The following is a 25,295-nucleotide window of genomic DNA, read 5'->3' as shown; positions in this document are numbered from 1 at the left end:
AGTTCTGAGCGGAAGCTCAAGATGTTACGTCGAGGCAAGAGTCCGGTCGAGGATTATGCTGCGGAATTTAGAAGGTGGTCAGTTTCAGCCAGGTGGGACACCTATGCCCTTTTAGATTGTTTTTGTAACGCTCGGTGAAGCACAGAGAGGTCTGATTACCGGTGACCTGCAGCGTCACGGGGAATACAGACGTATACCAGATTATATGTGATCTGCAGTATCACCGATAATCCAATATACCAGCTAACCTCTGTTCACCGGAGTAGAGTGTAGTGTTTTGGTGTAACAGTAACACTTAGAGGACTAGACCTCAGTACAGTAAGACGTACCGTACAGATTACTTCCGCACCCCTGAACTCTCCAAGACGGGAGGAGTCAGACTGCTAGCAAGAAGTATCTTCTGAAAGTCACCCTCAGGCGGAAGGGTTACTAACAGAACGAAGAACCTCCTCCAATGATGAGGTCGGTTCTCGAGGTCGGACAAGCCAGGTCGTACACACACAGACAGATAAAGTACAAGATCGAGAGGCAGAGGCGTAGTCAAAGTACAGGCAGGGTTCGGCAACGGGGTATCAGATATATCGGGGTACAGAATCAGGAGGCAGAAACAGAGTCTAGGAGCGAGCCGGGGTTCGGCAACGGTGTATCAGAAATAACGAGGTACAAGATCAAAGTTCAGAAGAGTTGTCAAGGCAGGCAAGAAGTCATAACAAATAATCACAATCAAACTAGTACTTTAAGCTATCAACAAATCTAGCTTTAGTGTAGGATTACAGCTCCAGCTGGTCCCGGCACACTAACGGATCTGACTAACGGATCTGGGTGCTCCCACGTATGTGAACGCAACGCCAGACACCAGAGAAGTGAACAGCCGGCAGTATATATACTCAAATGTTCCCCCAGCACCTCCCTCAGTGATGAGCCAATGAGGTGCAGAATCCGGGTCAGCTGACCAGCCTGGTCAGCTGACTCCCCTCTACCTGTCATAAATCTCCCTTGAGTGCGCGCGCGCGCGTCACTCTGAATACTGAGGGACTACGAGTCCCAGCCAGCGCAGCCCCGCTCAGCGGTGACTCCGCAGCGGGGACCGGCGGGCTACTCGCCGCACCCAACGCGGCGGTTTCGCCGCGTTCTGCGGCCTCATGCACGGAGGCAGCCGCCTCATGATGCGAGGAGGCGGCTGCCTCTCCGTGCGAGACAAGGCTGAGTGCGGAAGGAGCCGCCCGCCGCCGGCTCATGGCGGCGGCTCCTCCGCGCTTTCTCACAGTTTTTTATCAGGGTTATCAGATGAGGTCTCAGATCTTATGTTAAGTCAGCCCGAACCTAGAACTATCGATGAGGCCATTTCATCGGCCATTAGGGTTGATCGCAGATTACGATATCAAAAACAGACCCGGGGTAGAAACAACATTAAAATGGTGTCCTACGCTGCGCCTCCTGTGACTCCATCTCCTCCCGCCTCGGCTCCTCCGCGCTTTCTCACAGTACCCCCCCCCCCCCGAGGAGTGGACTCCGGACAGCTCCTTCCAGGTTTCCCTGGATGTGCAGCATGGAACTCTCTCACCAACTCGTCCGCATGCATGCGGTTCCCAGGCACCCATTGCCTCTCCTCAATGCCGTACCCCTTCCAATGTACGAGATATTGCACCGAGTTCTGTACAGTACGTGAATCAATTATCTTCTCCACCTCGTATTCAGGTTGGGCATCTACCAACACAGGAGGGGGAGGAGTGGGACCCACCTGGACCGCTGGCTTAAGAAGGGAAACATGAAAAGACCTTACCCCCCGCATGCTAGTGGGAAGTTCGACAGTATAAGTAACATTGTTGATCTTCTTGGTTATCGGAAATGGACCCACAAACCTGGGACCAAGCTTATTAGAAGGTTGTTTTAGGGCCAAGTGACGTGTGGACACCCAAACCGGGTCTCCTGGTTGGAACCTCCACTCCACCGACCGTCTCTTGTCGGCTTGACCCTTCTGACTCAAAAAGGCCTTCTCCAAGTTATTTCTTACTGTCGCCCACAGATCCTTGAATGACCTTTGCCAGACCTCCAGGGCTGGAAACGGAGTGGAGGCTATAGGCAATGGGGAAAATTTGGGTAATCTTCCCGTCACTACTTGAAAAGGCGAAAAACCGGAGGATGAGTTTTTTAAATTATTTTGGGCAAATTCTGCAAACGGCAGAAATCTGACCCAATCGTCCTGTGCTTCAGCTACATAACACCTTAAGAACTGCTCTAATGATTGATTTATTATCTTAGTCTGGCCGTTGGTCTGAGGGTGATATCCAGACGAGAAGGACAGTTTTATGTCCATGAGCTGGCAAAAAGCTTTCCAAAAACGTGAGACGAACTGAACTCCCCTGTCTGAAACTATGTTTTCGGGAATACCATGCAATCGAAAGACATGCGTAATGAACAACTCGGCCAGTTCTTGAGCGGAGGGGAGTCCTTTTAGGGGTACAAAATGGGCCATCTTGCTAAAACGGTCGACCACGACCCAAATGACCGTCATTCCCTCAGACCTGGGCAGCTCGCCTACAAAATCCATGGACAGGTGGGTCCACGGTTCAGTTGGGGTGGGCAATGACTGCAAGGTACCGACAGGTGCCAACCGGGAGGGTTTACTCTTGGCACATGTCACACACTCCTTCACATATTCCTTGCAATCCGCTGCCAGAGAAGGCCACCAGGCGCATCTGGCTACTAAATCCTGTGTTCTGGATGCCCCCGGATGCCCTGCATTCTTATGTGCGTGGAACATCTCTAGAACCTGAAGGCGAAACGGCAGAGGAACGAACAGAACCCCTGCGGGCTTCCCTTCCGGGATGTCCTGCTGAAAGGGACTCAGCGTCTCCTTCCAATCCTCCCAAGTTCCAGTGGCTGCCAGTATCAATCTCTGAGGAATAATGGTCTCAGGAACGGAGGGCTGTGCTGTCTCTGCCTCAAAGCATCTGGACAAGGCATCTGCCTTAACATTCTTGCTCCCCGGGGTATATGTAATGATGAAGGTGAACCTGGAGAAAAATAGCGACCATCGAGCCTGACGAGGGCTCAACCTCTTAGCCCCCTCGATGTATTCTAAGTTCTTATGATCGGTGTAAACTGTAATGGTATGCTCAGCTCCTTCTAACCAATGTCGCCATTCCTCGAAAGCTAATTTGATGGCCAGGAGCTCCCTATTACCAATATCATAATTCCTCTCTGCAGGGGAAAACCTGCGGGAGAAGTAAGCGCAAGGGTGCATTCTACCTTGCAAGCCTGATCGCTGAGACAGCACAGCCCCCACTCCTACCTCTGAAGCATCCACCTCCACAATGAACGGGAAGGACGTATCCACATGTCTGAGGATGGGTGCTGAACAGAATAGGCCCTTCAGAGTGGAAAAAGCATGTACAGCCTCAGGAGACCAGTGAGTTGTATCTGCCCCTTTCCTAGTGAGACTTGTAAGGGGAGAAATGACTGTGGAATACCCCTTTATAAACCGTCTATAGTAATTGGCAAAGCCAAGAAAACGCTGAAGAGGTTTTAACCCCACCGGCTGTGGCCACTCCAGCACAGCCGAAACCTTGGCAGGATCCATAGACAGGCCTGTGGTGGAAATTATATACCCCAAGAAGGCGACGGACGTTACTTCAAAGATACATTTTTCAAGTTTTGCATATAAGAAGTTCTGCCTCAACAGATTCAAAACAAACCTCACATGGTCTCTATGTTCAGAGAGGTTGTTGGAGAAGATAAGAATATCATCAAGATAGACTAAAACAAATTTCCCCAACACCTCTCTGAATACCTCGTTAATGAGTTCCTGGAAGACGGCCGGGGCATTACAGAGCCCGAAGGGCATCACCAGGTACTCGTAATGCCCGTCTGGTGTATTAAAGGCCGTCTTCCACTCATCGCCCTTTCTTATTCGTATCAAGTTATACGCGCCCCGCAAATCTAGTTTAGAGAAGATTTTAGCGTCTGTAATTTGTGTGAACAAATCGTCTATCAGTGGCAGGGGATAGCGGTTCTTGACTGTAATTTTGTTAAGGCCGCGATAATCAATGCAGGGTCGCAGGCCTCCATCTTTCTTTTTAACAAAAAAGAAACCAGCTCCAGCAGGTGACCGAGACGGCCGAATGAACCCTTTGGCCAAGTTTTCACGTATATAATCCTGCATGGCTACTTTTTCGGGTCCCGACAGGTTGTACAAATGACCCCGGGGAGGTACACATCCTGAACGGAGGTCAATGGGACAATCGAAAGGGCGATGTGGGGGCAACCTGTCTGCTGCTTTGGGACAGAACACGTCGGAATACTCGGAATATTGGTCAGGTACCCCTTCCACCTGAACTCTGGTTTGCCCCAGGGTCAACTTCCCCAAACACTGCTGAAAACAACGAGGTGACCAAGTGGTTAACTGCCCTGTGGCCCAATCAATTTGAGGTGAGTGGAGTTGCAACCAGGGCATGCCTAGGATGATAGTGGAGGTTGACATGTGCAATACAAAAAATGATAATTGTTCCCCATGAAGTACCCCTATAGTGACTTTCACCTCTGGGGTCTGTGACAGCGGGTGCTCCCGTTGCAGCGGGGAATCGTCCACCGCCGTGACCTGAATGGGGGGATTCACTGAAATGAGGGGAATACCCAACTCCTGAGCAAATGCAAAATTCATAAAATTAGCCGCTGAGCCGGAATCAATAAATGCTTCAGTGGCTACTGACTTATTCTCCCATGTAATCGTACAGGGGAGAAGCAGTTTCTTCTCCTTAAGGGGTGAAAATTGTGTGCCTAGGGTGTCACCCCCCACTACTCCTAGGCAGACCCGTTTCCCGACCTGTTAGGACAGTTTCGCACCCTATGCCCTGCCTCTGCACAATATAGGCACAGTTGTTCCGTCATTCTCCTCCTCCGCTCCACCTGGGTCAGTTTTGACCGACCAATTTGCATTGGCTCTGGTGGAGGCAAGGCCGGAGAGGTTGAGACAGGCGGAGTTATTGTTACTGGCGATGCAACAGCCGGTACAGTATACGAGGTCACCCTGACCCGGTGACTACTCCTAGCCTGCCTCTGATGACGTAGCCTGCGATCTACTCGTATGGCCGACGATATGGCCTCGTCTACTGTCTTGGGCTTGGGCACAGTCAACATTAGGTCGGAAACCTCTTCCGACAACCCAGACAGGAAGTAGTCCATGAGGGCAAAATTATCAAATCTCGAGGTGACCGACCACCTACGGAACTCTGCCGCATAATCCTCGACCGACCCTCTGCCTTGCCGCAAAAGCTTGAGTTTCTGCTCTGAGGTCACAGCAAGGTCAGGGTCGTCATAGATTATGGCCATGGCCTTAAAGAACTCGTCTACCGAAGTCAGAGCGGTATCGGTAGCAGGCAAGTTATATGCCCAGGACTGGGAGTCCCCAGTCAACAAGGTTTTAATAAAGATGACCCGTTGGGCCTCAGTCCCCGAGGATCGGGGTCTCAATTCAAAATACGACAACACTCTACTCCTGAAATTCCGGAAGTCAGACTTGTGGCCGGAAAACTTATCAGGCACAGGCATGCGTATGTCATCACTATGAGGGGATCGCACTGAATCAACTGATGTCTGGAGGGTTCTCACAGAGCCTGATAAGGCATCAATTAAGGCTTTGTGCTGGCTTAATGATTGATGAATGCTATCCACCGAAGTGGCAAGCATAGTCAGAGGATCAGTGCGTTCCATCAGTGTTTTGGTCTGGCGTTCTGTAACGCTCGGTGAAGCACAGAGAGGTCTGATTACCGGTGACCTGCAGCGTCACGGGGAATACAGACGTATACCAGATTATATGTGATCTGCAGTATCACCGATAATCCAATATACCAGCTAACCTCTGTTCACCGGAGTAGAGTGTAGTGTTTTGGTGTAACAGTAACACTTAGAGGACTAGACCTCAGTACAGTAAGACGTACCGTACAGATTACTTCCGCACCCCTGAACTCTCCAAGACGGGAGGAGTCAGACTGCTAGCAAGAAGTATCTTCTGAAAGTCACCCTCAGGCGGAAGGGTTACTAACAGAACGAAGAACCTCCTCCAATGATGAGGTCGGTTCTCGAGGTCGGACAAGCCAGGTCGTACACACACAGACAGATAAAGTACAAGATCGAGAGGCAGAGGCGTAGTCAAAGTACAGGCAGGGTTCGGCAACGGGGTATCAGATATATCGGGGTACAGAATCAGGAGGCAGAAACAGAGTCTAGGAGCGAGCCGGGGTTCGGCAACGGTGTATCAGAAATAACGAGGTACAAGATCAAAGTTCAGAAGAGTAGTCAAGGCAGGCAAGAAGTCATAACAAATAATCACAATCAAACTAGTACTTTAAGCTATCAACAAATCTAGCTTTAGTGTAGGATTACAGCTCCAGCTGGTCCCGGCACACTAACGGATCTGACTAACGGATCTGGGTGCTCCCACGTATGTGAACGCAACGCCAGACACCAGAGAAGTGAACAGCCGGCAGTATATATACTCAAATGTTCCCCCAGCACCTCCCTCAGTGATGAGCCAATGAGGTGCAGAATCCGGGTCAGCTGACCAGCCTGGTCAGCTGACTCCCCTCTACCTGTCATAAATCTCCCTTGAGTGCGCGCGCGCGCGTCACTCTGAATACTGAGGGACTACGAGTCCCAGCCAGCGCAGCCCCGCTCAGCGGTGACTCCGCAGCGGGGACCGGCGGGCTACTCGCCGCACCCAACGCGGCGGTTTCGCCGCGTTCTGCGGCCTCATGCACGGAGGCAGCCGCCTCATGATGCGAGGAGGCGGCTGCCTCTCCGTGCGAGACAAGGCTGAGTGCGGAAGGAGCCGCCCGCCGCCGGCTCATGGCGGCGGCTCCTCCGCGCTTTCTCACAGTTTTTTATCAGGGTTATCAGATGAGGTCTCAGATCTTATGTTAAGTCAGCCCGAACCTAGAACTATCGATGAGGCCATTTCATCGGCCATTAGGGTTGATCGCAGATTACGATATCAAAAACAGACCCGGGGTAGAAACAACATTAAAATGGTGTCCTACGCTGCGCCTCCTGTGACTCCATCTCCTCCCGCCTCACCTCCACCCGAAGCCAATGCAGATTGGCCGGTCCAGATTGTCTCAAGTGGAGCGGAGACGCAGGATTTCGGAACAGTTGTGTCTTTATTGTGCAGAGGGGGGTCATAGAGTGCGGAATTGCCCTAAAAAGTCGGGAAATGCTACTGCCTAGGAGTAGTTGGGGGTAATACCCTAGGCGTACGACTCTCACCCCTAGAAGATAAACGGTTACTTCTTCCTTGTACGATTACATGGGAGAATAAATCTGAAGTCTCTGAGGCTTTCGTAGATTCCGACTCAGCAGCTAATTTCATGGATTACGAATTTGCTAAGATATTGGGTATCCCGCTTACCCCGGTAAAACCACCCATCCAGGTTACGGCAGTGGATGACTCCCCCCTGCAACGTAACCATCCTCTGTCTCAGACACCAGAGGTGGAAGTCACTATAGGGGTACTGCATAGGGAAAAATTACAGTTTTTTGTATTACATATGTCTACCTCCACAGTCATCCTTGGCATGCCATGGCTACACCTTCATTCCCCTCAGTTTAATTGGGCCACGGGTCAGCTAACAAACTGGTCAGCCCATTGTTTCCAGCATTGTTTAGTGAAGGTGACCTTGGGTCAGACCGGGATTCGGGTGGAAGGAGTACCAGAACAATATTCCGAGTTTTCTGATGTATTTTGTCCCAAAGCTGCTGATCAGTTACCTCCACATCGCCCCTTTCGATTGCCCCATTGATCTCCGTTCAGGTTGTATGCCCCCTAGAGGTCATCTCTACAATTTGTCTGGGCCAGAAAAGGTGGCCATGCAAGAGTACATCCGTGAAAACTTAGCCAAAGGATTAATTTGCCCTTCCCGGTCACCTGCCGGAGCAGGTTTCTTTTTTGTTAAGAAAAAAGATGGAGGCCTTCGGCCATGCATTGATTACCGGGGTCTAATTAAGATTACAGTAAAAAATCGCTATCCATTACCCTTGATAGACGATTTATTCAAGCAGGTCACAAACGCTAAGATCTTCTCGAAATTGGATTTACGGGGTGCATACAACCTGGTGCGAATCAGAAAGGGCGATGAATGGAAGACGGCCTTTAACACACCCGACGGCATTACGAGTATCTGGTGATGCCCTTCGGGTTGTGTAACGCCCCGGCCGTCTTCCAAGAACTAATCAATGAGGTATTCAGGGAGGTGTTGGGTAAATTTGTTCTAGTATATCTAGATGATATACTTATTTTCTCAGACAACCTTTCCGAGCACAGAACTCACGTCAAGTTTGTGCTGAACAAACTAAGACTGAACATGCTTTACGCCAAACTGGAGAAATGCATTTTTGAGAAAACTTCTGTCACCTTTTTGGGGTACATAATTTCCACCTCGGGTCTTTCTATGGACCCTGCTAAGGTCTCTGCTGTGTTGGAGTGGCCCCAGCCAGTGGGCCTGAAGTCACTTCAGAGATTTTTGGGATTTGCTAATTACTATAGAAGGTTCATAAAGGGGTACTCCACAGTCATAGCACCCCTTACCAGTCTCACTAAAAAAGGGGCAGATACTAACCACTGGTCCCCTGAGGCTCGAGTTGCTTTCTCCACTTTGAAAGAGTTGTTTTGCTCTGCACCCATTCTGAGACACGTAGACACCTCTTTTCCCTTCATTGTTGAGGTAGACGCCTCAGAGGTTGGAGTAGGGGCTGTGCTGTCTCAGCGCTCTGAATTACAGGGCAGATTGCACCCGTGCGCCTATTTCTCTCGTAGGTTTTCACCAGCAGAGAAAAACTACGACATAGGTAACAGGGAACTTCTAGCCATTAAATTGGCCTTTGAAGAGTGGGTAATTGGCTAGAAGGGGCAGAACATACTATTACGGTTTACACAGATCACAAAAATTTGGAATACATTGAGGGGGCTAAGAGATTGAGCCCCCGTCAGGCTCGATGGTCATTGTTTTTCTCAAGATTTAGGTTTATAATTACGTACAGCACAGCCCTCAGATCCTGAGACTATTATTCCACAGAAAGTTGTGTTGGCAGCCACAGAAACTTGGAAAGATTGGAGGGAAACTTTAAGCCCTTTCCAACAGGATATTCCTGAGGGAAAGGTTCAGGGGGTTATGTTTGTGCCACTGCCTTTTCGCCTTCAAATATTGCAGATGTTCCACTCGCACAAGAATGCTGGACATCCTGGGGCCTCCAGAACACAGGACCTAGTCGCTAGGTGTGCTTGGTGGCCGTCATTGGCAACAGACTGCAAGGAGTATGTAAGAGAGTGTGCTGTATGTGCAAAAAGTAAACCCTCCCGCCTGGCACCTGTGGGAACGTTGCAGCCTTTGCCCACCCCGAGTGAACCGTGGACCCACTTGTCCATGGATTTTGTGGGGGAACTTCCGAAGTCTGAGGGCATGTCGGTCATTTGGGTGGTAGTTGACCGTTTCAGTAAAATGACCCATTTTGTCCAATTTATTTCCAGATTTTGGAGGGCATTTTGTCGTCAAATGGGCATGGAACTATCATTTTCATCAGGCTACCACCCACAGACCAATGGTCAGACTGAGCGAGTGAATCAGTCATTGGAACAATTTTCAAGATGTTATGTTGCGGATGTGCAAAATGATTGGGTCAAGTTCTTGCCATTCGCAGAATTTGCGCACAATAATTTGAAAAGCTCTTCCTCTGGGTTTTTGCCATTTCAGGTGGTTACTGGGAAGTTGCCCAAGTTCTCCCCATTGCCAGTAGCTTCCACTCCGTTTCCAGCTCTGGAGGCATGACAAAAATCATTTAAGGATAATTGGGGGATTGTAAAGAATAATTTGGAAAAAGCTTTTCACAGTCAGAAAGGTCAAGCTGACAAGAGACGTTCTTTAGAGTGGAAGTTCCAACCAGGAGATTTGGTCTGGGTGTCCACCCGTCATTTGGCCCTGAAACAACCCTCGCCCAAGTTGGGTCCCAGGTTTGTGAGTCCTTTTCCAGTTACCAGGAAGATCAACAATGTTTCTTATGCCATTGATCTTCCTTCCAGCATGCGTGGGGTTAGATCTTTTCATGTGTCCCTGCTTAAGCCAGCAGTCCATGTGGGTGCCACTCCTCCTCCTCCTGTAATGGTAGATGACCAACCTGAGTACGAAGTAGAAAAGATTTTAGACTCACGGTTGGTACAGAACTCAGTACAGTATCTAGTTCACAGGAAAGGGTATGGTATAGAGGAAAGAACATGGGTACCTGAATGTTGCATGCACGCGGACAAATTGAGAAAGGAATTCCACGCTTTGTATCCTGAGAAACCCGGTAGGAGTTGTCCGGAGTCCACTCCTCAGGGGGGGGGGGGGTACTGTGAGAAAACGCGGAAGAGCCGCCGCAAATACTCGGAGTGAGGTGGCTGATTCCGCATCTAGCATGGCATCTGGAGTGTTTAGGCACGCATCCACTAGCGGGACGGAACGCGGAGAAACCGCCGCATGCTCAGCGGTCAGGGCGGCGGAGTCCGCGTCTGACGCGGCAGTCGGTACGCATAGGCCTACTACTGACACAGTGGCTGAGCGCGGGGAAACCGCCGCATGCTCGGTTGGCGGTGCGGCTGCCCCCGCGCTCGAACAGGCTGACACATTACAACACATGTCTGGTGTAGCTGGGACTGATAGTCCACACTGGCTCAGGAGGACGCGCGCGCAGAGAGGCGGGGCCTTTATGACAGTCAGAAGGGAGTCAGCTGACCAAGCCGGTCAGCTGACAATTTCAGCAACTTCCATTGGTCCTGCACTTAGGGGAGGCGCTAGTGAGCGCTGGTGTATATATACTGGATGCTGGTCATTTCTCTGGTGTCTGGCGTTGCGATCACTACGTGGTAGCACTCAGACCTTGTCAGTATCTGTGTTATTAGACAGTTTCCAAGGTGTCGATGGCCAAGGATCTCACACCTTAGTCTAGGAAGTCTGTTATTATCTGTATTATATTCTAGATGAGTTTCCAAGGTGTTGACGGCCAAGGAACTCACACCTTAGCTTAGACTTTGTTGATTATTTGTTATGACCTTCTGCTTTCCTGAGCATTCTTCTGATCTCTGATTTTGTACCTTTATCATTCTGATACTCTGTTGCCAAATCTCGGCTAGTCTCTGGATTCTGCACCTGTCTCCTGTCTCTGTACCTTATCTGTCCGTGTGTTTACAACCTGGCTTGTCCGACCTCGAGAACTAGCTCTCCTGTTAGGAGATAGCTCGCAGATCTGTCAGTGATACTTCTCCATTGGTGTCACTCACGCTCTGTCCTTCTACTGTCAGTCTGACTCCTCCCCATGGAGAGTCCAGACTACGGAAGGAACCAGTTTCCGAGCAGTATTCCAATCTGCTCTTGCACCTGTCTTCCAGGTGCGATCCTCAAAGTATTACTGTTGTACCAAAACACTCTTATCACTCAGGTGTCCAGAGGTTAGAGATATATCTGATTATCGGTGATACTGCAGATCATCAATAATCTGGTATATATCTGCATTCTCGGTGATACTGCAGATCACCGGTAATCAGATCCTCTCTGTGTTACACCGATCGTTACATCACCCTATTGAGTCCTAGAACAGAAAAATCTTTTAGCTCAGTCTATTAAGGGTCCAGAAAACAAGCCATGTCCACATAATCATTGAGACCTAAAGATCCAATAGCGTCTGTTCTTACTATCCACCTCGTTTCCTTTCTAAGGAGGAGCCTCTCCCTATCTCCCCCTTTAGGTGGCAAAGAAACTTGTTCTAAACCTGCAAAGCTAAGGCAATTCGGGTCCCACTGATGTTCTGCCCTAACATGCTCTATTAAACGGAGGCTCCCTTTCCCTGAGGCAATCGATCTCACATGATCCTGTATTCTTTCTTTAAGTTTTCGTGTGGTCATTCCGATATAAAATCTAAGGCATGGGCACCAGACAATGTAGACAACATACTTCGTTTGACACGTAATCAACATTTTGGGTTTATTCTCCATAGGGCCTACTTTTAAGCTATTTCCTTGTCTCATTAGTGGGCAAACAGAGCACCATCCACATTTCCAATTTCCCTTTGGTTGGTATCTTTCCAGCCAACTGCTCGATCTAACAGTTCTATATTCACTGCTTGTAACCTTACTACCTATTGTCGGAGCTCTTTTAAAGGTTACTAAAAGTGGTTTCTTGTTAATTTTGCCCAGAATTGGATCTCTTTTTATTGTCTTCCAGTTCCGCAGAATGCTCTTTCTGATGTCTTTGGCCATTGGAGTATATTGGAAAACAAAGGTTAATCTATCCTCATTTTGATTAGGAACTCCCTTCTTTTTATTCTTCCTTTTCACTAGGTCATCCCTATTCTTTTCACTGGCCCTTTCTCTAGCCACATCTAAATCCTTTCTATCATAACCTCTTCTCAACAAGTCTACTGTTAGATCTTCGGCTTGACATAAATAATCCTCATGTCTTGTGTTGTTCCTTCTGAGTCTTAAATATTGACTATACGGCAAAGATTTGAACACATGGTCTGGGTGGTAGCTATTTCGATGCAAGAGGGAATTACCCGATATTGTTTTTTTGTAACCTTTTGAAATCAATCTTCCCTCCTCAACTTTCAGGATGAGGTCCAGATAGGTGACCTGGTCATGACTATATTCATATGTAAACTCCATGTTGTTTCTACCATCATTAAGATAGTTAAAGAATTCCTTAAAATCCTTTTCAGTCCCGGACCAGACCACCAGGATGTCATCCACAAATCTGCACCATCTCCTGAGGCAGGCGCCATGGGGGACACTCGGGCCATATACGTATTGATGTTCCCACCAAGCCAAAAATAAATTGGCATACGTACATGACACCGATGTCCCCATGGCGGTACCCGACAGCTGCCAGTACCATTTACCATCATACAAAAAAGCATTATGAGAAAGCACGAACAAAAGGCACTCACAGATAAAATCAATATAGCCTAGATCCTTGTTCGTTTTCTCTAGGAAAATCTAACCGCTGCCACCCCATCCCGGTGTGGTATTCTGTTATAAAGGCTTACTACGTCAATAGTGACCAGAGCATCACCCTTATACCAAGACACACCTTCAATGCTACTCAGCATGTCAAGCGTGTCCTGGAGGTAAGATGGCACCTGTTCAAGCAATGGCCTCAGGAGATGGTCCAGAAACTTAGATAGACTCTCGGTAAGGGATCCCATACCGGAGACTATCGGGCGCCCCGGTGGCCTGTCCCGGGACTTGTGGATTTTTGGCAGATGGTACCATATCGGTTTCATCGGGAACTCCGGTAGAAGATCTTCCGCCATTTTCTGCTTTAAGTATCCATTTTCAACTCCTTTCCTTAGGAGGGATTGTAATGCTCTCTTGTACTTTGGCGTAGGATTTTCACTCAAAGGTATGTAGGTCTCTCTATCGTTTAGCTGTCATATAGATTCTTCATTGTACTGCTCAGATGTCATTATTACCAATGCCCCGCCTTTAACAGCCTTTTTGAGTATCAAATCAGGTCTCTCTCTAATTTGTAATATATCTATCGCAGAGCCCTGCGTTACTGGGAAAGGTTTTAAAGATCTGCATGGTCTAAATCTGGCCTCCTCTTGGAGATCTCCGGTTGTCTGGATGTCCATCTCTGGGTTACTTTCCAGCCACAACTCTTCCAAGATTTTAAGATTCTGCAGATCCTGAGTTTTCCATTCTTTTCCCGGGATAAAACCTAGGCTACTAATTTTTGCTGCTTCCTCAACTTGCTTTTGGTATTGATCTTTCTTTCCAAAGAACTGTTGAATGTTCATTCGCCGTATGCCCTTATACAAGTCCACCTTGAAATCGCAGTAGTCAAGATCCTGGGTACATGAGAAATTGAGCCCCTTTTTTAAGAGATTTTCGCATTTCGGGGGGAGGGGGACCCCAATCAAATTCACAATTTCTATTTGCTGGGTCCTTTGTGATATTTCCTCTTCTTGGATCTTTGTTCGGTATCCATTTTCTGACCTTTCCAACTCACTTGTTTTTCCAGCTTTGCTTTTGGTTTTATTCCTTCCCCTGCGTGTCCTCTTCCTAAAGGGGCTTTCTTAGATGTTTTCCTCTGGTTTTCTCTTTGTTTATCCTCATGTTCCCCATCATCTGGGCATTGCCTATTGCCTTCTTCCGGACTCGACTCCGTATCTGTTGTCCAGTAGCCTCTACCTTGCTTGGGATTTCTCGGGCCCCCTCTGGGTCTAAAAGGTCTTTGTCTCAGTGTGTTCCAATTAAAGAACTGGCCTGTTTTGAAATCCTCTGTATCCCTAAAATACTTTTTTTAGCTTCCTCTGCTTAATTTCTTCCTGAATTGGTACCAGCCTCTTCTCAATTTTTCGTATATTGCTACAATAGATTTCATCTGTAATTAGGACTTTATACTGTTCCTTTAATGTTTTAATTTCCTTGGTTCGTCTGGTACCGACAGCGGTGATGAAGTGGAAGAGGCAATAGAAGCAGGACGGGTTGATACAGATAACCTATTCGACAACCCAGCCACTTCAACTTCTAGAAACAAGGCGGTGGGGGCAAGAGTGGTGGAGCTGAAGCTTAAGAGGCTCTGTGAAAAGGAAATAAAGATATTTTGGACAGTGACAACTCTTAGGAAATATAAGAGTAAACGGATAACAGCAAGGGGTTTTAGACGCTATCAGGAACCTGCTGAATACTGTGATGACAAGAAATTCATGGAGAAATGGAGAAATGCACACTTGGCACAGGCAGCTATTTTCCAGGATATAGTTCTAGAAAGAACTGAAGAGGAGCATGCCACATTGACCAAGGAAATTAAAAAATTAAAGGAACAGTATAAAGTCCTGGTTACAGATGAAATCTATTGTAGCAATATACGAAAAATTGAGAAGAGGCTGGTACCAATTCAGGAAGAAATTAAGCAGAGGAAGCTACAAAAGTATCTCAGGGATACAGAGGATTTCAAAACAGGCCAGTTCTTTAATTGGAACACACTGAGACAAAGACCTTTTAGACCCAGAGGGGGCCCGAGGAATCCCAAGCAAGGTAGAGGCTACTGGACAACAGATACGGAGTCGAGTGGGGAAGAAGGCAATAGGCAATGCCCAGATGATGGGGAACATGAGGATAAACAAAGAGAAAACCAGAGGAAAACATCTAAGAAAGCCCCTTTAGGAAGAGGACACGCAGGGGAAGGAATAAAACCAAAAGCAAAGCTGGAAAAACAAGTGAGTTGGAAAGGTCAGAAAATGGATACCGAACAAAGATCCAAGAAGAGGAAATATCACAAAGGACCCAGCAAATAGAAATTGTGAATTTGAGTGGGGTCCCCCTCCCCCCGAAATGCAAAAATCTCTCAAAGAAGGGGCTCAATTTCTCATGTACCCAGGATTTTGACTACTGCGATTTCAAGGTGGACTTGTATAAGGGCATACGGCGAATGAACATTCAACAGTTCTTTGGAAAGAAAGATCAATACCAAAAGCAAGTTGAGGAAGCAGCAAAAATTAGTAGCCTAGGTTTTATCCCGGGAAAAGAATGGAAAACTCAGGATCTGCAGAATCTTAAAATCTTGGAAGAGTTGTGGCTGGAAAGTAACCCAGAGATGGACATCCAGACGACCAGAGATCTCCAAGAGGAGGCCAGATTTAGACCATGCAGATCTTTAAAACCTTTCCCAGTAACGCAGGGCTCTGCAATAGATATATTCCAAATGCAGGTAGAGGATGACCTAAAGGCACTTAGATATAGGAAGGTAGAATCTAATTTAGATAGAGAGGAATGGAAGGCTATCCAATGGCTTAGAGAGAGACCTGATTTGATACTCAAAAAGGCCGATAAAGGCGGGGCATTGGTAATAATGACATCTGAGCAGTACAATGAAGAATCTATACGACAGCTAAGCGATAGAGAGACCTACAAACCTTTGAGTGAAAATCCTACGCCAAAGTACAAGAAAGCATTACAATCCCTCCTAAGGAAAGGAGTTGAAAATGGATACTTAAAGCAGAAAATGGCGGAAGATCTTCTACCGGAGTTTCCAATGAAACCGATATGGTACCATCTGCTAAAAATCCACAAGTCCCGGGACAGGCCACCGGGGCGCCCGATAGTCTCCGGTGTGGGCTCCGTTACCGAGAGGCTATCTAAGTTTCTGGACCATCTCCTGAGGCCATTGTTTGAACAGGTGCCATCTTACCTCCAGGACACGCTTGACGTGCTGAGTAGCATTGAAGGTGTGTCTTGGTATAAGGGTGATGCTCTGGTCACTATTGACGTAGTAAGCCTTTATAACAGAATACCACATCGGGATGGGGTGGCAGCGGTTAGATTTTTCCTAGAGAAAACGAACAAGGATCTAGGTTATATTGATTTTATCTGTGAGTGCCTTTTGTTCGTGCGTTCTCATAATGCTTTTTTGTATGATGGTAAATGGTACTGGCAGCTGTCGGGTACCGCCATGGGGACATCGGTGTCATGTACGTATGCCAATATATTTTTGGCTTGGTGGGAACATCAATACGTATATGGCCCGAGTGTCCCCCATGGCGCCTGCCTCAGGAGATGGTCCAGATTTGTGGATGACATCCTGGTGGTCTGGTCCGGGACTGAAAAGGATTTTAAGGAATTCTTTAACTATCTTAATGATGGTAGAAACAACATGGAGTTTACATATGAATATAGTCATGACCAGGTCACCTATCTGGACCTCATCCTGAAAGTTGAGGAGGGAAGATTGATTTCAAAAGGTTACAAAAAAACAATATCGGGTAATTCCCTCTTGCATCGAAATAGCTACCACCCAGACCATGTGTTCAAATCTTTGCCGTATAGTCAATATTTAAGACTCAGAAGGAACAACACAAGACATGAGGATTATTTATGTCAAGCCGAAGATCTAACAGTAGACTTGTTGAGAAGAGGTTATGATAGAAAGGATTTAGATGTGGCTAGAGAAAGGGCCAGTGAAAAGAATAGGGACGACCTAGTGAAAAGGAAGAATAAAAAGAAGGGAGTTCCTAATCAAAATGAGGATAGATTAACCTTTGTTTTCCAATATATTCCAATGGCCAAAGACATCAGAAAGAGCATTCTGCGGAACTGGAAGACAATAAAAAGAGATCCAATTCTGGGCAAAATTTACAAGAAACCACCTTTAGTAACCTTTAAAAGAGCTCCGACAATAGGTAGTAAGGTTATAAGCAGTGAATATAGAACTGTTAGATCGAGCAGTTGGCTGGAAAGATACCAACCAAAGGGAAATTGGAAATGTGGACGTTGCTCTGTTTGCCCACTAATGAGACAAGGAAATAGCTTAAAAGTAGGCCCTGTGGAGAATAAACCCAAAATGTTGATTACGTGTCAAACGAAGTATATTGTCTACATTGTCTGGTGCCCACGTCTTAGATTTTATATCGGAATGACCACACGAAAGCTTAAAGAAAGAATACAGGATCATGTGAGATCGATTGCCTCAGGGAAAGAGAGCCCCCGTTTAATAGAGCATGTTAGGGCAGAACATCAGTGGGACCCGAATTGCCTTAGCTTTGCAGGTCTAGAACAAGTTTCTTTGCCACCTAGGGGGGGGAGATAGGGAGAGGCTCCGCCTTAGAAAGGAAACGAGGTGGATAGTAAGAACAGACGCTGTTGGACCTTTAGGTCTCAATGATTATGTGGACATGGCTTGTTTTCTGGACCCTTAATAGACTGAGCTAAAAGATTTTTCTGTTCTAGGACTCAATAGGGTGATTTTGGGGAGAGTGTGTAATAAAGAGGGTTCATTCATTAATTTTCTTTGAGATATATATTATTTCTAGAGCCCTCTCTGTATTTATTCCCCTTCTTCCTTTATTGTATCTCCCTCCCTTTTTATTCATCCTCCTCTTTTCTCTCTGGATTTCTTGTAGGGATTAATCATGAGATGTCATTCTGTCCATATATATCATATTTCTTGTATATTCGTTTTTAATTAAGAGTTTTTAACTTTATACAGGTGGTTTGAAGTGAGCGTTGGGTGGATTAGATGAACGTTGTAGCGTTTCGATAATTTTTGCCTAAGATACACGGGAGGGAATTAATGAGCAAAGCATTGTCTTGCTGTAATATAATAAAATAATTTAATATATTTGATATACCTCCCTTTGCATCTAGCATTATTATGAAAGTTCCATAAATCTATTACCCCTTAATCCTTTCTTTCCAACTGTATATATGTTTTTAGCTGTATCAACGAAATTTCCTTTTTTTTAGCAGCGCTGCAGTCGAATGTTGGCATTCAGTTGCCAACATATATTTTGCTTTGCTACTTGGTTCCTCTTAAATGTATCTGGCTCCACCTAGTGGCTGCCAGGTCCAATACACGCATGCTTTGTGTTTGCGCAGGACCGACAACCAAAGTGGATTTCCCCGAACTTCCGGTGAGTGCCGTGACATTACGTGCCGGAAGTGAGGGGCGGGCGACGGTCTGCCACACGCCGGGTACTTTGGAATTTCCTTTATTTAATCACACAGTGCGAGATGACCGGCGTGCGCAGAGCCTCAGAAGACGCTCTTACGAGCGAAACGTGTGTCAGGCTAGCCACCGCTCCCACTTTACCCCACCAAGCACTGGACCGGGTGGGAACTTTTATCAATATTGGAAATGTACTTTGTTCATTCCTATGATGTACAGCCGGATTTAATAAAGCTGTGTTTTAACAAGGAATCGCATGTGCCAATCATGTCATTCTCCTACTGTGCCAGATCTATGCATACGTGATGAACTTTTATGGATATGGGACTCTGATGAACTACTATTATGTTATAAATAATTTTTGTATGCAGCGCTCCTAACCCATTTGTTTATATACTATTGAAGGCTTGCACATAGCAGGGCAGCACTCTACATTTCACTGTTGGTGCACATATTGTAAATTTGATTGCCCATATAGCTGGTTGAGCGCTAATCTAATTGTTAGCTAACAGATTTCATTGTGACAGTCAGAGTGTGTGCTCCAGTGCTGCTGCAGCTGCTATGTGTCTGTGTGTTTGCTGTGCACAGACCAGGCCAGCTGCTGCCTGCTGGCCAGCTATTAGCCTTAGCTAGCTACAGTATAGGTTAGGTTAGGGATTAGGGAATAGCATTACTGTGTAATTGTGTAGTTAGTACTGTAGTACTGCAGTCAGTGCTAGTAGTTGTTAGAGTAGTAGTAGTACTATGTTAGCTTACTACAGAACTGCTGTGCTGCTGAGCAGTGCCAGTGTGACAGTTAGTGTCCTCTCCTCTGCTGTCTGACTGTCACTCGGCACGTGGCACATGGCCCTTGACACTTGGCACTTTGCATGTGGCACTTTGCACGTGGCATGTGGCACTTGGCACGTGCAAAGTGCCACGTGCAAAGTGCCACGTGCAAACACGTGCAAAGTGCTAAGTGGCACTTTGCATGTGACACTTTGCACGTGTTTGCACGTGGCACTTTGCATGTGGCACTTGCACGTGTTTGCACGTGGCACTTTGCACGTGTTTGCACATGGCACTTTGCACTTGGCACTTTGCACGTGGCACTTTGCACATGGCACTTTGCACTTTGCATGTGGCACTTTGCACGTGGCACTTTGCACGTGGCACTTTGCATGTGTTTGCACGTGGCACTTTGCACGTGTTTGCACATGGCACTTTGCACTTGGCACTTTGCACGTGGCACTTTGTACGTGTTTGCTCGTGGCATTTTGCACTTTCCACATGTTTGCACGTGGCACTTTGCATTTTGCACGTGGTCATGAGGGGCATTACTATAGCCCCTGCAGGCTCCTGAACTGCAGGTGGGCCTTGAGACTCACAGGGGCCCACCCATGCTGGCTGCCTGCATAAGGCGTTCCTTTGCTGAGGAGAGCAGGCAGTGTACAGAGAGTGCAGGTGGCACACAGGGGCAGTAAAGGTAACCTACTGCAACTTAGATGGAAAACTCACTGTCCCTGGCAGATACACATATCCCAGCAGTCACTGGTCGGCATCAGAGAGCCACTCACTAGTTCCCTTCCCTCACAGGATGTTACATCCTGCCAATAGCCTGCTGATGGAGTTGGTCACTTCTGCTCCTCTACCCTCTGATCTGATGCTGGCTCTGTGCTTGCTGGGCCAGTTCGTCACAGCAGCATTCAGTGACAGATGTAGTGGACTTCTGCTGGGAAGATGTCTATCTCTCCAGCACTGTGGTGTCGGGTGACACAGGGAAGGAGAACACAGTCTGTGCAGGCTCAGCAGAGGGATGAGATCATGTGCAAAGGTATGCTTCAACCCTGCTGTGCCCTGCATTTCTTACACTCTCTTACACTCTCACTCTCACTCACTCATACTCTTTCACACTCACTAACACTCTCTCCCACTAAACTCTCACTTACTCACACTCTCACTCACTCACTTACTCACTCACACTCTCTCTCTTACTCATTTTCACTCACTCTCACTTACTCACTCTCTCTTTCACTCACTCACTTTCTCACTTACTCACTCACTTTCACTTTCACTCACTCACTCACTCACTCACTCATTCTCACTTTCACTCACTCACTCACTCACTCACTCACTCACTCAGACAGACAGACAGACAGACAAACACTTATATCGCGCTTTTCTCCTGGCGGACTCAAAGCACCAGAGCTGCAGCCACTATGACGCGCTCTATAGGCAGTGTTAGGGAGACTTGCCTAAGGTCTCCTGCTGAATAGGTGCTGGCTTACTGAACAGGCAGAGCCAAGATTCAAACCCTGGTCTCCCATGTCAGAGGCAGAGCCCTTAACCAGTACACTATCCAGCCACTGACTCACTCACCCACTCTCTCTCACTTACACCCACTCTCTCTCACTTACTCACACTCTCTCTCACTTACTCACTCCCTCTCACTTACTCACACGGTTACTCACTCACTCACTCACTCACTCACTCACTCACACTTATTCACTCTCTCTTACTTAGTCACTTTCACACTCACTCACTCTTTCACTCTCACTCACTCACTCACTCACTCACTCACTCACACTCTTTCTCTTACTCATTCTCACTCTTTCTCACTCACCCACTCGCTCACTCACTCACTCACTCAGTCACTTACTCACTCACTCACTCACTCACTTAGTCACTCTCTGACTCATTCACTCTCTCTTTCACTTTCTGTCTCTGTCTCTCTCACTCACTCACTTATTCCTACTCTCTCTCTTACTCACTCACTCTCACACTCTCTCTCTCCCCCCTTACACTTAACTATGACCTCTATGCCCCTATGTTAATCACTTCCTGATATACTAATACGGGGGTCCATATTGAATATATAATGAGGGGGGCCCATCCAAAAATATTGCATGGGGGCCCAATGATCGTTAGTGATGCCCCTGCGTGGGACACCTGTTTGTTTGCACCAGGGTGATCTGTGCACCCCGCTACCCCTTCTAATTTTTGTGCCATTGATACTCTTAATGACCTCTCCTCATCCATGGAGCTCAGTTTTTTATTGCATGTCTTATTTATTGTTTTTTTTTATAGCATGTCTTATTTACTTATTTGTTGAAACCCTGCCCATCATAAATAGCCTGAATATAAATGGTCTCTGTATCTTCTTCTCATTGGTCACTTCTGCTCCTCTACCCTCTGATCTGATGCTGGCTGTGTGCTTGCTGGTAGTGTTGGGCGAACATCTAGATGTTCGGGTTCGGGCCGAACAGGCCGAACATGGCCGCGATGTTCGGGTGTTCGACCCGAACTCCGAACATAATGGAAGTCAATGGGGACCCGAACTTTTGTGCTTTGTAAAGCCTCCTTACATGCTACATACCCCAAATTTACAGGGTATGTGCACCTTGGGAGTGGGTACAAGAGGAAAAAATTTTTTAGCAAAAAGAGGTTATAGTTTTTGAGAAAATCGATTTTAAAGTTTCAAAGGGAAAACTGTCTTTTAAATGCGGGAAATGTCTGTTTTCTTTGCACAGGTAACATGCTTTTTGTCGGCATGCAGTCATAAATGTAATACATATAAGAGGTTCCAGGAAAAAGGACCGGTAACGCTAACCCAGCAGCAGCACACGTGATGGAACAGGAGGAGGGTGGCGCAGGAGGAGAAGGCCACGCTTTGTGAGACACAACAACCCAGGCCTTGCATGAGGACAAGAAGCGTGCGGATAGCATGCTTTGTACCGCCATGCAGTCATAAATTTAATAAAGATAAGTGGTTCAATAAACAGGGACCACGCGGCAACGCTAACCCAGCAGCAGCAGCACACGTGATGGAACAGGAGGAGGCGCAGGAGGAGAAGGCCACGCTTTGTGAGACACAACAACCCAGGCCTTGCATGAGGACAAGAAGCGTGCGGATAGCATGCTTTGTACCGCCATGCAGTCATAAATGTAATAAAGATAAGAGGTTCCATAAACAGGGACCGGCAACGCTAACCCAGCAGCAGCAGCAGCACACGTGATGGAACAGGAGCAGGCGCAGGAGGAGAAGGCCACGCTTTGTGAGACACAACAACCCAGGCCTTGCATGAGGTACCGCCATGCAGTCATAAATGTAATAAAGATAAGTGGTTCAATAAACAGGGACCACGCGGCAACGCTAACCCAGCAGCAGCAGACGTGATGGAACAGGAGGAGGCGCAGGAGGAGAAGACCACGCTTTGTGAGACACAACAACCCAGGCCTTGCATGAGGACAAGAAGCGTGCGGATAGCATGCTTTGTACCGCCATGCAGTCATAAATTTAATAAAGATAAGTGGTTCAATAAACAGGGACCACGCGGCAACGCTAACCCAGCAGCAGCAGACGTGATGGAACAGGAGGAGGCGCAGGAGGAGAAGGCCACGCTTTGTGAGACACAACAACCCAGGCCTTGCATGAGGACAAGAAGCGTGCGGATAGCATGCTTTGTACCGCCATGCAGTCATAAATTTAATAAAGATAAGTGGTTCAATAAACAGGGACCACGCGGCAACGCTAACCCAGCAGCAGCAGACGTGATGGAACAGGAGGAGGCGCAGGAGGAGAAGGCCACGCTTTGTGAGACACAACAACCCAGGCCTTGCATGAGGTACCGCCATGCAGTCATAAATGTAATAAAGATAAGTGGTTCAATAAACAGGGAACGGCAACGCTAACCCAGCAGCAGCAGCAGCACACGTGATGGAACAGGAGCAGGCGCAGGAGGAGAAGGCCACGCTTTGTGAGACACAACAACCCAGGCCTTGCATGAGGACAAGAAGCGTGCGGATAGCATGCTTTGTACCGCCATGCAGTCATAAATGTAATAAAGATAAGAGGTTCCATAAACAGGGACCGGCAACGCTAACCCAGCAGCAGCAGCAGCACACGTGATGGAACAGGAGCAGGCGCAGGAGGAGAAGGCCACGCTTTGTGAGACACAACAACCCAGGCCTTGCATGAGGTACCGCCATGCAGTCATAAATGTAATAAAGATAAGTGGTTCAATAAACAGGGACCACGCGGCAACGCTAACCCAGCAGCAGCAGACGTGATGGAACAGGAGGAGGCGCAGGAGGAGAAGGCCACGCTTTGTGAGACACAACAACCCAGGCCTTGCATGAGGACAAGAAGCGTGCGGATAGCATGCTTTGTACCGCCATGCAGTCATAAATGTAATAAAGATAAGTGGTTCAATAAACAGGGACCGGCAACGCTAACCCAGCAGCAGCAGCAGCACACGTGATGGAACAGGAGCAGGCGCAGGAGGAGAAGGCCACGCTTTGTGAGACACAACAACCCAGGCCTTGCATGAGGTACCGCCATGCAGTCATAAATGTAATAAAGATAAGTGGTTCAATAAACAGGGACCACGCGGCAACGCTAACCCAGCAGCAGCAGACGTGATGGAACAGGAGGAGGCGCAGGAGGAGAAGACCACGCTTTGTGAGACACAACAACCCAGGCCTTGCATGAGGACAAGAAGCGTGCGGATAGCATGCTTTGTACCGCCATGCAGTCATAAATTTAATAAAGATAAGTGGTTCAATAAACAGGGACCACGCGGCAACGCTAACCCAGCAGCAGCAGACGTGATGGAACAGGAGGAGGCGCAGGAGGAGAAGGCCACGCTTTGTGAGACACAACAACCCAGGCCTTGCATGAGGACAAGAAGCGTGCGGATAGCATGCTTTGTACCGCCATGCAGTCATAAATTTAATAAAGATAAGTGGTTCAATAAACAGGGACCACGCGGCAACGCTAACCCAGCAGCAGCAGACGTGATGGAACAGGAGGAGGCGCAGGAGGAGAAGGCCACGCTTTGTGAGACACAACAACCCAGGCCTTGCATGAGGTACCGCCATGCAGTCATAAATGTAATAAAGATAAGTGGTTCAATAAACAGGGACCGGCAACGCTAACCCAGCAGCAGCAGCAGCACACGTGATGGAACAGGAGCAGGCGCAGGAGGAGAAGGCCACGCTTTGTGAGACACAACAACCCAGGCCTTGCATGAGGACAAAAAGCGTGCGGATATAGCAGCAATGCTTTTTGCCGCCATGCAGTCATAAATGTAATACAGATGAGAGGTTCAATAAACAGGGACCGGTAACGCTACACCATCCCAGATGTTCATTGGTCATGTTACTTGGTTGGGGTCCTGGAGTGTTGCGTAGTCGTTTCCAATCCAGGATTGATTCATTTTAATTTGAGTCAGACGGTCTGCATTTTCTGTGGAGAGGCGGATACGCCGATCTGTGACGATGCCTCCGGCAGCACTGAAACAGCGTTCCGACATAACGCTGGCTGCCGGGCAAGCCAGCACCTCTATTGCGTACATTGCCAGTTCGTGCCAGGTGTCTAGCTTCGATACCCAATAGTTGAAGGGTGCAGATGGATTGTTCGACACAGCTACGTCATCTGACATGTAGTCCTTGACCATCTTCTCCAGGCGATCGGTGTTGGAGGTGGATCTGCACGCTTGCTGTTCAGTGGGCTGCTGCTGCATGGGTGTCAGAAAATTTTCCCACTCCAAGGACACTGCCGATACCGTTCCCTTTTGGGCACTAGCTGCGGCTTGCGTTGTTTGCTGCCCTCCTGGTCGTCCTGGGTTTGCGGAAGTCAGTCTGTCGGCGTACAACTGGCTAGAGGAGGGGGAGGATGTCAATCTCCTCTCTAAAGTCTCCACAAGGGCCTGCTGGTATTCTTCCATTTTGACCTGTCTGACTCTTTCTTCAAGCAGTTTTGGAACATTGTGTTTGTACCGTGGATCCAGAAGGGTATAAACCCAGTAATTGGTGTTGTCCAGAATGCGCACAATGCGTGGGTCGCGT

The sequence above is a fragment of the Hyperolius riggenbachi genome, chromosome 6 (assembly GCF_040937935.1).
Source record: "Hyperolius riggenbachi isolate aHypRig1 chromosome 6, aHypRig1.pri, whole genome shotgun sequence".
Taxonomy (NCBI): Eukaryota; Metazoa; Chordata; class Amphibia; order Anura; family Hyperoliidae; genus Hyperolius; species Hyperolius riggenbachi.
The sequence above is the reverse complement of the archived record's forward strand: the minus strand, read 5'-3'. Positions refer to the sequence as shown.